We start from the raw sequence: 10598 nt of genomic DNA, 5'->3' as shown, positions 1-10598 counted from the left end.
AGAGAAAATGTTGTAAAGGGAGAAGCTTTGGGCTCTCTTATCAAATGCTGTCATGTGGTCCTGAGAATATAGGTCCTGGGTTCCTTTCCTACTTTGGCATTAATTTGTTTCAGGTGAAGGGAGAGTATTGTCTCTGTTTCCCAGAATCCAAATTTTTGCAGCCAGCTGAGCACTGATGTCCCAAGAAAGACGTGTCCTTCAGGAACCAGTTCAGGGTGACAGTCATGCTCTATCTGGACATGAACTTGATGGAACCAATGTTATTGGGCTAAGAATAAGCCTACTCTCCCTGGAGACTGACAGGATAAGGGCAAGTAAGTTCCTAAGTCGTTGTGGGTTGGGGCAATGTTTGTATGTTTGCTCTTGACATGACTTCAAAGTAAATACTCATTTTAAAAAGCTAATTAATGTTAAGTTATAAAAGGAAACTGGAGCACTATTCACTGGTGACTGACAGTAAGGTGGGGGTGGGTGTGGGGAACAGATGAGGACTGGAGCTGGAGACTAGAGGAGGTAAGTTTTGACATTAATTTTGTAACTTTCAGCTAGTCATTTAACTTCTCTGAGCCTTAATTTCCTCATATGTAAGAAGAGGGCATTGCTTGAACTCTTCCTTGTTAAAAGGAAGACTAAGTGGGTGAACTATAATGCAATTTACATAGCAGTCAACAAATTTTAATCTATGTCAACAATTATCTGCCCAATATTTACAGTATCTACCTCCCAGAATTATTGTATCAAGTGAAAGAATGTATCTAACATGACTGGTAGATCTTAAAGTATTATATAAATATATACTACACTATATATCATACTAAGCTCAAAGTAGGTAAATGTCCTGAATTCTAAAGTTTACACCATTAAAAAACAGAATAGAATAAGATGAGACACTTTGGAAACGAAAATGTTTGTATTTATTTTTTCCAATTACATGTAATAACTTCCAACATTTTTTTAAATTTTGAGTTCCAATTTCTCTCCCTTTCGTCTTCTTCTTTGAGAAGGCAAGTAATTTGATATAGATTATACATATGCAGTCATACAAGACACATTTCCATATTAGCCATGTTATGAAAGAAAATACAAAGAAAAAAATAAAGTTTTAAAAAGTGTGCTTTGATTTGTATTCAGACTCCATCACTTCTTTCTCTGGGGGTGGATAGCGTTTTTCATCATAAGTCCTTCAGAATTGTCTTGGATCATTGTACTGCTGAGAATAGCTAAATCACTCAAAGTTGATCATCGTACAATACTGCTATTACTATGTACAATGTTACCCCCTGTTCACTTCACTTTGCATGAGTTCATACAAGTCTTTTCTGGTTTTTCTGAAAGCATCCTGCTCATCACTCATTATAGCACAGTAGTATTCTATCACAATCATAAACCACAACTTACTCAGCCATTCTCCAATTAATGGGCATCCCCTCAATTTCCAATTCCTTGAGACCACAAAAAGAGCACCTATAAATATTTTTATACATAGATCCTTTTTCTTTTATGTTCTTAAATCACTTTGGGATACAGACCTAGTGATGGTATTACTGGGTCAAAAGATGCACAGTTTTATAGTCCTTGGGCATAGTTCCAAATTGTTTTCCAGAAGGGTTGGATCAGTTCACAGCTTCACCAATAATGTATTAGTGTTCCAATTTTTTTCCACATCCTCTTCAACATGTGTCATTTTCCTTTTCTGTTATAGTAGCTAATCTAATTGTTATGAAGTAGTACCTCAGAGTTGTTTTAATTTGCCTTTCTCTAATTAACAGTGATTTAGAGCATTTTTTCATGTGACTAGAGACAGCTGTGATTTCTTTTTCTGAAAATTGCCTATTCATATCCTTTGACCATTTATCAATTGGGGAATGAATAATATTTTTATAAATTTAACTCAGTTCTCTGTATATTTGAGAAACGAGGCCTTTATCAGAGAAACTTGCTATAGTTTGATTGGTGTGGCACTTAATAAGTAAATAATTTAGGTAGAATTGTCATTTTTATTATATTGGTTTGGCCTACCCAAGAGCAATCAATATTTCTCCAACTCTTTAGATCTGATTTTATTTGTGCAAAAAGTGTCCTGTAACTATGTTCATATAGTTTTCGGGTTTGTCTTGTCAGGAAGGTTCCCAAGTATTTTATATTGTCTATAGTTGTTTTAAATGGAATTCTCTACCTCTCCCTGCTGAACTTCGTTGGTAATATGTAGAAGTGCTGATGGTTTATTGGGTTTATTTTATATCCTACAACTTTACTGAAGTTGTTAATTATTTCCACTAGTGTTTTAGTCAATTCTCTAGGATTCTCTAATTGTACAATCATATCAACTGCAAAGTGATAGTTTTGTTTCCTTATTGCCTATTCTAATTCCTTCAATTTGTTTTTTTTTCTCTTATTGCTATAGCTTGCTTTTCTAGTACAATATGGAAAAATAGTGGTAATAATGGGCATCTGATAAGGTACTTTCACAGCTATGGTTAGAGGGAGGATTCTTAACTAAACAAAAGTTACAAGAGATCACAAAAGATAAAATAGTTCATTTTAGTTACATGAAAATGCAAAGCTTTTGCATAAACAAAACCAATACATCAGAATAAGAAGGAAAGCTGTTCATTGGTTAAAAAAAAAGTCTTTGCATCAAATAACTCAAATATGGTCCATTATCCAAGAAACTAATGCCAGTGTATGAAATCAAAATCCATTTCCTAATGGATATGTGGTCAGAAAATATAAAGTTTTCAAAAGCCCCTCAAATTACAACTTAATATATGAACAATTGTTCCAAGTCACGCATAGTAAAAGAAATGCAAATTAAAACTCTAAGTTTCACTTCACCCCGAGAAAATTAACAATGATAAAAAGAAAATAGGAATGCTCAGTGCTTGAGGAGATGTGGAAAGATAGTCACTCTAATACTATACATTTTTGGTAGGACTCTGAAATGGTCCAAACATTTTTGCAATGCACTTTGGAATTAGGTGGGGGAAAAGCACATAGAACATTAATATTGTTTGAGTTAGGAAGTTAGGTGGTATAATGGATACAGTGTTAGGCCTGGCATTAGGAAGACTCATTTGAGTTCAAATCTGGCCTTAGACACTTACTGTGTGACCCTAGGTAAGTCACTTAATCCTGCTTGCCTCAGTTCCTCCTCTGTAAAATGAATTGGAGAAGGAAATGGCAAATCACTCTTTGCCAAGAAAAACCCAACTGGGGTCACAGAGATTCAGACATGACTGAAAACTGACTGAACAAAAACAACAAAATCATTTGAATCAGAGATCCCACTGCTAAGCATTTCAAAAATGGACATAATGGTCCTATATAAAACAAAATATACATATGAGCATTTGTTTTGATAGTAGCACAGAACTAGAAACAAAGCAGGTGCCTATCAGTTTTGAAATGACTGGATAAATTTTGGTTCATAAAAATAGAGTAATACTGAACCAAAAGAAAATATGGATGTGAAGAATTCAGGGAAGAATGAGAAGACATATAGGGACTGATGCAAAGTGAAGTACATATGTAGAACAAGGAAAACAATCTACACAATGATGTCAACAATGTAAATGGAAAGAACAATAAAAACTTAAAGTAAAAATTTTAATTATAATGATAAAATTTGGCTGAGAAGAGAAAATAAATGTTCCTACCTCCTTTGCATATGTGGGAAACTATGAGAGTAGAACACTGCATATACTGCTAGTGTTAGTTGACATGTTGGTTAGTTTTGCAGAACTGCTTTTTTTTTAATACCTTTTTTAACAGTTATAAGGGAGAAGGAAGAGATATATTTGGATATGAGTAGCCTAAAACCAAAAGACATGAATATTTTTTATGTGACAGTGTTATACAAATGTTATCTCCTAGTGTTACTGTTATTATCTTGCTCTTATTTTTATGGAGTTCAGATAGTAATTGACCTGATTGAAACAAGTTGCTATTCCACCATTATTCTTTTATATTGAATGTTCTTTGAACTTTTACAAAAATAAGATAATCTATTTTTATAATGGAATAAAAAGTGTTGTAAGCTCCTCTTCGGTAGGCTCACTGAAAGCATCCTTGGTACAGCTCCTGCTATACAATGGGAATGTTATGAACCTCATTCTCTTTCCAAATATTTAAAATTTTCTTTGTCTAGATTTCTACATACTGAAAGTTTTAATTCCACATAGTTTAGAGATTATGAGCATTTGGTATTGTTACATAACTCTATTGAAACATTGTTCTTAAATTTGCCTAATTGTTATTATCTGTGATTGTGTCAAAAATGTTATGCTCTGGTTCCAATGTAATTTATTTTTAAAATTCTCAAGGACATTTGGGAATCTGTATTTGTAGTATGGGGACTTTTTTTCTGTTGGTTCTTGAATGATAACAAGTTTCTGGTTTATCACCATCCCTATCTGAATTTGTTTTTCAATAGGTGCTAAATTTTTGCAACCTGTTTCATTTTCCACCATTTTCATGCACAACCTGCATCAGTTAATAAATCTAGGCTCCTTAAGGATAACCTTTCTAAAATTTCTGATAGCAATGACTTGATCTCAATTTACTATCATAAAGCATTCTATTTCTATAAATAAATTTATATGACAGCCATTTGCTCAACATTTTTCTGTGGACATACAGTTATCCCCTCCACATCACAACTTTCTCCATTGTGGTTTCAATACATCATGGGTTGGCATAAGAAAATAAATGGGAATTTTGGGGGAGTTTTACAGACACTGAAGATGACACACAAAGGCCAGCAGATGACCCAGAAAAAGCTTAGAAACTCATAAATGCATAAAATATATGTATAATATCATATAATATCAAGATATTTTATCTTTTAATGCCATAATAATTCTGACTTCTTCTTGGGTACGAAGGGAGGGCCAAAAATTTTACACAGATTTTCCAGATAATGGGAACACCATACTCCTAATCCTGGTGATGTGGAAGGGATAATTATATTTTTGTTTGAATTCATTGTTTCATAGACTCCATTTGGAAATAATCTATTTTCACCAACATTAGACAAATCCAGTAGTATATAACTCTTGTCTATCTTTACCATTGCTCAGTGAAGCAATGGAAATTTGTTCCAAATATATTTCTATAACTTTTTAAACTATTTATCATGGAGCCAAATCATGGAAGATCTTGAGAGATCAGCAGAATTTAATTATAATGTATTGGGAAACAGCACAATTCACAACAATGAGGCAATCCTTCAAAAGGAGAGTAGTATAATAGAAGCAGTGTTTGAGGTAGATTAGGCAGGTAAGGGTGGATTGGAGAAAAGTGCCTCTGGGAAGATGGAAGAGTAGGTCAAAAAATTCCAAGATCTCAAGATTTCCCCCCACAAAAGAGACAAAATAGCACTTCAGGACAAACATAGAGGAATGAAAATAAACAAGAGTAGAAGCAGGACAGGGACCCTCCTGGGACAATCAGAGATCTGAAGAAAAATCCCAGGACAAGGTTTGGTCCTTGTAAAGAATAAACACCTGCAGGGTAGGTACTAAGTCTATTTAAACAACAAGTGGCAAGACCTGGGGTTAGCTGTGTTGGGAGGCTGCCTCGGCCCCAGCCACAGGAATTTTTACTCCCAAGACAGTGAGGGGAGTTGGGCATCTAAACTGGAGAAGAGCAAGGGAGCCTCTGCTGACAAGGAATGCCAGACCCAGCTGTGCTGTGGAGATGTAGCTGGGGACAAGAAGGAACCAGCACATGCCCAGGGACTGCAGAAGCAGAGGGGCAGGAAGCCACTGGCTGTGAGCATTTACAGGAGACTGATGGTTTGGTTTTGGCTCCAGGCTAGAGCAGAGAACTGAAAGGAGATCTGAGGCCAGAGGCACCATCCCCCATACTCCAGGACTAGAGGTGATTACAAAAACTAAACTATTATAAAAAAAAAAAAGATGGCAGGCAAAGGAGAAAGAATATATAGGGTTAGAGAAGACCAGGGTTCATCTTCAGAGGAGGACATACTGAAGTAAAGAAACCCTCCTCTACCGCAAAGAATAACATCAAATGGCCACATGCCCAAAAAGAATTCATAGAAGATTTTTAAAAAGACTTTAAAAATCAAATGAGAGAGATTGAGGAAAAACTAACTAAATAAGAACAAAAAAAAAACAATAAGAAGATCATGAAAAGAAAGTCAACCAATTAGAAAAGGAGATCCAGAATCTTCAGGAAGAAAATGACTCCTTGAAAACCAGAACTGGGCAAGGGAAAGCCAGTGAAGTTATATGAGGTCAAGAAATAACAAAACAAAACACAAAGAATAAAAAAATTGAAAAGAATGTGAAACATCTCATTAGAAAAACAACTAATCTGGAAAACAGATCAAGAAGAAAAAACATGAGAATGGCCAGACTACCTGTAAACCATGATCAAAAAAAAAAATCTTGATACAATAATACAAGAAATAATTAAAGAAAATTGTCCTGAAGCATTAGAACAAGAGGGGAAAGTAGAAATAGAAAAATTCCACTGATCACCACCTGAAAGAGATACTATGAGGAAAACTCAGAGGAATTATAGTCAAATTCCAAAACTCCCAGGGCAAGAATAAAATATTAAGAGCAACAACAACAAGAAAAAAATAAATACGGTGGTGCTACAATTAAAATCTTTCAAGACCTAGCAGCAGCAACACAAAAAGATCACAGGTCTTGGAACAGTATACATTGAAAAGCAAAAGAACGGAGGCTCTGTCCGAAAATATCATATCCAGCAAAGCTAAGAATAATCCTGAATGAAAATAAATGGAAATTTAATGAACTATCAGATTTTTATGACTTTGTTTTTTAAAAAAATGAACTTAATAGAAGATTTGACTTACAAGAGCCAGGAGAAATATAAAGTACATACCAAAGACTAATTACAAGGGACTCAGTAAGGATAGATACTTATGTTCTGCTGTGCACATGACATTCTTTTTTCCCCTTTTTTATTTTGTAATAAAGTCTATAATATGTTTCTTTTTCTTTTCTTATTGTGTATTTAAATTTTAGTAATAAACAAAGAAAATTTAAAAAAATACCTCTGATATAAGGAGACACAATAAGGTGACCATTTCAGTAAAATAGGAATGAAGACATAGACTAGGATGATGACAGCAAGATTCTAGCAAAAGACACAATTACAAGAGACATTTCAAGAAAAAAAAAGCTAACAGATGACTGTGACTAACTGTATGTGGGGGATAAAATGAAGAAAAGAGGCAAAAATCATTCTAAGACATTAAACTTGGTTTGGATATAAAGCTGATTTAATAAAGGCAATGATGAGTTTTATTTTAAACATTATAAGTATAAGGTGATGTCAAGACCTCCAGTTCACTAGAAAAAGAGATGAGGTCCAATGTAAAAAAATTCACTAGAGCAGATGCAGGAGTATCTTAGAGCATCTGTTACATAAATCCACTTTCATGATCCCATTTTGACATTGCAAAGGTAGAGGGATTTTTGTTGTTATTCAGTTATTTTCATCTGTGCCCAACTCTTCATGACCCCATTTGGGGTTTTCTTAGCAAAAATACTGGAATTGTTTACCATTTCCTTCTCTAGTTCATTTTACAATTGAGGAAACTGAAGCAAACAGGGTGAAGTGACTTGCCCACTGTCACACAGCTAATAAGTGTCTGAGGCCAGATCTGTCCAGGCCTGGCACTCTATCCACTATACCATCTAGCTAGAGAGGTAAACAAATATTATTCCTGTCCATAAGTATCCTACTATGAATTAGATAAATACTACAGGAACAAATAAAGCCTGGAAAAATGTGAGATGTTTGTTATTTACTCACATGGTATTTAAACACCATTTATATTCCAAGTAGCTGCTGTCATAACTCAAAGTAGAGCTGATCTGATGAACCCTAATATCCTTCTATAGGAAACTAGTACTGATTGCTGGGTTTACTTGCCATGGTATAATGGCAAAATTAAAGTAATTTTAAAAATACAGAATTTGAAAAGTTTCCCTTTTCTAGGAATTTTCAAGTCCTTCTGTTGTCTGCTAGTAGACCTAGAGAACCTTGAAGTTCACCTCATAGATTATTCCAGTACCTATTTCCTTTCAACCAGGATCTTTTCCTAATACCTACAAAAATTGGAGGTCATGAAGTCAGAGAAAGACTGTGATGGGGCTAAGAGCATATGAATTCCACCTGATTATAATGCTGTTGATAATTATTGAACTTTCAGAATATTATCTTATATGATTAAGCACAAGGATACTTATCTAATGTAATTAGCTCTCAAATGTTCTCCAAACCCCTCCCTAGAATTCACCTCTTCTCTTTATTATGTTATCTAAGTAATTTACTTTATGTGAAGGTCTGACCACATCACTACTTTACTCACCAACCATCAGTGGCTCCCTGTTCTTCACAGAATAAAATTGGTTGGTTGTTGTTCTTCATTCACAAAGAAAACCAAAACATCATTATGTTAGAGTCAAGTTACAGTGTGCCTGACTGTGGCTGATCAGACCAATTCAAATTCAGAATGCTCTGCCACAGGTCAGGCACAAATAGTCCATGTGAACATTTGGGGTGGATTCTCTCAATTTGCACTTCCCATGTTTCTTTTGAGCTACTTCAATTCTGCTTTGCTTATAGAGCACAGCAACTTCTCTAAATGCCATGCTGGGCAGTCTTGTGTCAGTGTCTCCCATGTCACACAATCAATTCCAATGTTCTTAAGAGAGACCTTGAGAGTGTCCTTGTATCAAATTTTCTGACCAAAATCATTGGTCTTCAATTTAAACCTTCTACAATCTGGCTCTAACTTACCTTTCTGCACTTCTTTTACATTAATGCCCTCACTGTCTTGTTTATCTTTGCATCTCTAGTACCTAAGACTATTCCTTGTGTTGAGGTTTAGGGGTTTAAGGGTGCTAGGACCCTAAAATCACAACACGCACATCCTGCCTGAAAGAATTTGACCCAAATCTTCTTTCAGCCAAAGACAAAGTTTATTAGAACATCCACCATATTGGCCAAACTCTTAAGGAGTCTGAAGATTAGTGAGCTATTGGCTAGATTATAAGAATCTGAGCACCTTAATGGAGACAAGATGGACCTTATATACAGAAAGACTGTGGGAGGGATCTAGGAATGGCCAGGTAGTTTGAGGTGATTGGAGGAGGGGTCTAAGGAGGATTTGGATGGAAGTGGCCAGTAAGCTGGGAGTGAACAGAAAGCCTAGGACCTGGACCAGGTGGCCAAGGGAGAATGGAGCCTAGCTAGGATTAAGGATGGGAAATGGCTAGGTGCCATAGGGAGGTAAGAGAATGGAGGGCTGCGCTAGGTTAAGTTAAGGGTAACAGAGAATTGGGAGATTGGGTTTAGCCACAATGAAAGGGATTATAGCCTCAGGCAAACACAACTGGTTTGTTTCAAGTTTCAAATTGGTGAATTTTTTGTATCAGTTACATTAAGGAACTTTTCATAATTTGGTTGCTGCTAAAATAATTTGGCTATTGTTGGTTATTGTTTTAATGTGTAAACAGGCCAAAAAACTTGTTTGGGTTATGGCTTGCTGAGAATTTGCAAGTGTATAGAAATCTCTAGTGACTGGCTTTTTACACCAGGACAAATTAAAGTTTGAGATATAAATCCTGGAAAAGTTTTTCCTAAGCTGTGATTAGTGAAACTTGCTGTTTGAGGTAAAAGATCACAGGATTTTATTTTGAGTTGTCTAAGGGATCATAATAATCCATCGATAATCAATAATCCACAATCTGAGAGAAATGCCACACAAGCTACTCAGAGAATGTGATACTGGTGGGAAGTTAGCATCTGGAAAAGCTGAGAGGACAATTTTAGCCTCAGTCTAAGATGGAATCCTCCTGGCTCAGTTCCCCCATTATGTTCTTTTGAAAAGGGAATGTTACCCACCTGTTTTTTCCTGAATCTGGCTATGAGGTGAATTTGATACTGCACAGTTGGAAGACTGAATTTTCCAAACAGAGCAAAGGATGTTTTACCCTCTCATATTTGGGCCCTAAATCTAGTCCCTGCTTTATATCTGGGCACTTCAGTCTTTTCTGTCAGATTTGTGTCTTCCAGACTATGGGCCATTCACCTACAGTTGGTAGCAAACAGCAGGTACCAGCCAATATCCTCCTATCATTCCCTGGATGCAGCCTGTGCTCTGTTCCAGTCAACCTCTCTGGGATCCTCCTGAGGCAGGGACAGCTCTATGGCTCTTGCCAGCAGGAAGCAGTTTCAGAAGCCAAGACTTTCACCTGTTACCCCAAAAGAATTTGGGTCCCACTTGTTTGAGAGGGGAATGATGGGGTTGGGATCTAGACCCCAAAAAGGAAAAATCCTGGACTTTCCCACATGGCCCAAATCTCTGGATTTTGCCTGAGGCTATAATCCCATCAACTGGCCTTTCATTGTGGCTATAACCAACCTCCCAATTCTCCCTCACCCTTAACCTAGCCTAACCCTCCATTGTCTTACCTCCCTATGGCCCCAGGCCACTTCCCACCCTTAATTCTATCTAGGCTCCATTCTCCCTTGGCCTTGTGGTCCAGGTCCCTGAAATTCTATTACCTCATAGACTACTTAGCCACTCATAG

The sequence above is a fragment of the Phascolarctos cinereus genome, unplaced genomic scaffold (assembly GCF_003287225.1).
Source record: "Phascolarctos cinereus isolate Bilbo 61053 unplaced genomic scaffold, phaCin_HiC Scaffold_5;HRSCAF=322, whole genome shotgun sequence".
Taxonomy (NCBI): domain Eukaryota; kingdom Metazoa; phylum Chordata; class Mammalia; order Diprotodontia; family Phascolarctidae; genus Phascolarctos; species Phascolarctos cinereus.
The sequence above is the reverse complement of the archived record's forward strand: the minus strand, read 5'-3'. Positions refer to the sequence as shown.